The sequence below is a fragment of the Centruroides sculpturatus genome, unplaced genomic scaffold, assembly GCF_000671375.1.
Source record: "Centruroides sculpturatus isolate CEXI.00-Female unplaced genomic scaffold, Cexi_2.0 scaffold321, whole genome shotgun sequence".
Lineage (NCBI taxonomy): Eukaryota > Metazoa > Arthropoda > Arachnida > Scorpiones > Buthidae > Centruroides > Centruroides sculpturatus.
In genome coordinates, this window is record NW_019384452.1 from 156352 (window position 1) to 160623 (window position 4272).

Below are 4272 nucleotides of genomic sequence, written 5' to 3' on the forward strand. Positions count from 1 at the left end.
AGAAACGTTACAACTTTATTTACAATTTTATAAAATTTATTTCTGATTTTTTTTTATTTTTTTAAATCGTTTTATGAATAAAGACGTAATATTTTATTATTTTAATAAATAAATAATATAAAATTTAAAATTAATTCTTTCGTATAAATAAAGAAAACAAGAGAATTATTGAAGAAAAACATAAAGAATTCTTGTTATTGGTCTCCGAAGATTCGTTCCTATAACAGAAAAGAGGTATTAAAGTTAATTTTTTTTTATTTGGTGATATTTTTTGGTTGTTTTTTACGTGAAATTTGATTTTTAGAAAGTAAATTTCTAAAAAAAATACACGTCTAAATGTAATTTTATGACAAAGGTAACGGGATATACGATGCTAATTAAAGGGATGCTGAAGCTGATCTTCAGTATCACTTTAATTGGTACTGAGTTTTTGTTTTTATTTTTTATTGTTTTTTAATCCAAAATTTGACTTATTTTAATTTTTTAGAAGATAAATTTCTAAAATTTTACATATAAATGAGATTTCAACGTAGAGAAAATAAGATATACGATGTTAATTAAAGGGATGCTGAAGCTGATCTTCAGCATCAGTTTACTTGCTATCGTTTTTTAGTTTTTTTTTGGTTTTTCNAGGTATTAGAAAGGAATGTTAAGGATAAAAGAGTAGAAAAGGATACTGAAGGGAAAGAAATTAGAAATGAAAAGAACGTAACAAAGAGTTATTTAGGAAAAAAGGAATAAGATTGGACCCTAAAAATAGAAATGAATTAGGAAAAGATTTAGGAAAGGATACTGACGAAAAACGGATTCTATGCAAAATTATTTAGAGAAATAAATGCAGAATATGTTGTAATAAGGTTTGTAATACTTAAAACGAGATATTAGTATGACTTTTGTTAAAATATTCAAGATTTACAAAAAATAATCAAAGAATTAGATAAAAAAAAATACGTATACAAACATTTAAAGAAAATTTAAAACAAACTTATGAAAACGTTAAAATAAATTCAAAGAATATATTAAAATATTTTAAAAAAACGTTTAAAATTTTATATAAAATTTACAAAAAATCGTACATGAAAATTAAAACAAAATGTATGAAAATATTTAAATGAAAACGTTTAAAGGATTTGCACGAAAATATAATAAAAAAGTTCATAGGAAATTGTACAAAAATTAAGAAAGATCTTTAAAAAATTTCATTAAAATATAAGCGAAAATATTTCAAATTTTAATACAAATAAATAAATAAATAAATGAACTCAGCAAAGAGTTGCTAAACTTTTCCGGCAACAACATTTAAAACTGCTTGTCGTGCCATCTGTTACGATAGTTTATTTTAAAAACCGTTTATATAATTAATTATTATAAAACGTTAAAATGCTTAATTTTGACGATAGACAGGAGTTTTATTTAAACATTTATAAATACTAATAACAAGTAAAATCGTCATTAAGTCCTACCCTATTCGAGATACGACACTCTTTATCTCCCCAACCCTTTGACCTTTAACCACCAAAATTTAACAGCATCAACTTTTTTAATACACAAACCTCTCTGCAAAATTTCAAGAATTTTCGATAAAAGGCACAGAAGTTATTAAGCTTCAAAAAAGGTGAACAAAATCGTGCTCCGCATACATACACATACTAACATCCACAGATGCAGAAAAATACCCGAATTTATTTGCATTTTTCGACGTTTTAAGGTCGTCTGAATCCAAAATTGTAATAATGTTGAGAAGGGAGAGTCATTTTTTGAACCTATGGCCATACTTTTCCTCTGTTATAACAGTCGAGAGAGTAATATGCAAAAGAGCTCGCAGAAATGTAAGCAAAAATGTATAAAAATATTCTCATAAATTTATGTAAAGAAGTGTAAAACGTTTATAAAAACGTATACAAAAAAGTGTTAAAATTATAGAACAAAAAAATACGTTCATTAAAACGTTTAAAGAAATGTGTCGACGTTTTTTAAAGATAAAAAACCACATAAAATCTTTATAGAACGTAACGTTAAAAATACAAAAAAAAATAATAAATATAAAAATTGTATTTTTATGGAAGAAATGAAATAAATTTTTAGTTTAAAAAATAATATTTTAATGAACGAAATAATTTTATTTCAATTTTTAATAATAGAAGAAACGTTACAACTTTATTTACAATTTTATAAAATTTATTTCTGATTTTTTTTTATTTTTTTAAATCGTTTTATGAATAAAGACGTAATATTTTATTATTTTAATAAATAAATAATATAAAATTTAAAATTAATTCTTTCGTATAAATAAAGAAAACAAGAGAATTATTGAAGGAAAACATAAAGAATTCTTGTTATTGGTCTCCGAAGATTCGTTCCTATAACAGAAAAGAGGTATTAAAGTTAATTTTTTTTTATTTGGTGATATTTTTTGGTTGTTTTTTACGTGAAATTTGATTTTTAGAAAGTAAATTTCTAAAAAAAATACACGTCTAAATGTAATTTTATGACAAAGGTAACGGGATATACGATGCTAATTAAAGGGATGCTGAAGCTGATCTTCAGTATCACTTTAATTGGTACTGAGTTTTTGTTTTTATTTTTTATTGTTTTTTAATCCAAAATTTGACTTATTTTAATTTTTTAGAAGATAAATTTCTAAAATTTTACATATAAATGAGATTTCAACGTAGAGAAAATAAGATATACGATGTTAATTAAAGGGATGCTGAAGCTGATCTTCAGCATCAGTTTACTTGCTATCGTTTTTTAGTTTTTTTTTGGTTTTTCNAGGAAGTAGAGATTAGGAAGAGATGCTGTTAAGAATGATTTTTAAAAAAATGCTATGAGAAGGAGGAATTGCCAAAGGATGCTAAAGAGAAAGGGATTTGAAAGGGATGCTGAAGAAAATAAGTTTAAAAAAGATATTAAGAAAGTGCATTAAAATAAAATGGATTAAAAACAAATTACGAAAAAAAATTTGAAAAGTATAATAGAAAAAATGAAGGGATACCGAAGAAATATGCTAAGAATATATTCATATATATTCATAGGGGAGTAAATATTGAATTATCATAAATTAATAAACTAGCAAGACTGTAAATCCAGTGTAGAATAGCTTATTCTAATGTCATATTTGAGAAAATTAGTTTAAGCCACTGATTAATAACAATGTGATAATATTGACTGAATTACATCCATCAGATAACCAAATCGATACACGAGAAACCAAAGCAAATATATATAAATATATTAAGAATTTAATAAAATTCAATCTCTCAATTAAGTAAAACATTTAGATTTAAACATGTTTTAGCTTAATTTTAACATTAAACATTAAACAGGAACAGGAAATATAAAAATGATACAACTACAAATTCAATCATTTCATTACCTTAACATAAATTTTAAATAATTTTTCTAAGAAATCCTCCGTTAAATTAGATTTTCAATTTAAAAATTGATAAATTAAAACATTTTATTTGAATTTTTACGATAAATTCAAGTCAAAACACGAAGAATTACGAAAATCGAGGATAAAAATCACAAAATTTCGCTTCGTCAGATGTAATGATGAAGTTATTTTTAATAAAGCCGAAATAATGTAACTAATTATAATTATCTTTAAAGTTTTAATTAATATAAATGAAGAAATTTTTATAAATTTCTTTTAAAAAATGAGATAAAAATTTTGCATCCGATGAGGAAGGATGAAGAAGAAGAGGATGCAGATTTTTACGAAAAAGTAAGAAAAATATAATAATTTGATGTTGTTTTAGCAATTTTAATCATTATTAATTATTAAAAATTATTAAAAAACTTAAAAATTAGTTAATTTTCAGGATAAAAATGAAGAAAAAAGACACTATGGAACATGATAAATGTGATATTACAATATAGAAAGCTGTGCTTTATAGATAAACAGCTGTTGGGCAATATGAAAGGAATAAATATTAATCTAATCAATAAAGTTGTATGTGACAATCTTTTACTTTTATCAGGTCTTTCCTTGTATCCATAAATAAGCATCACATCCGCATCCTCCTGGATGTTGTTATCCATGTTTCAATTATGTTACCTTGAACCACATGTATCTTGTACATCAAAATTTATAAAGTGTATGATTTAATGTATAAAAATACTAAATTTTTACAAGATATTTTAAGTTTTTATCTAAAAAAATCTTTAAAAGATTCAACTTGAAATGATAAGTTAGAGTAAGAGAGATGCTATAGTTTAAATAGATTCTATACATTTGTGAATTTCTTTGATTTTTTAAAATCAATTTAC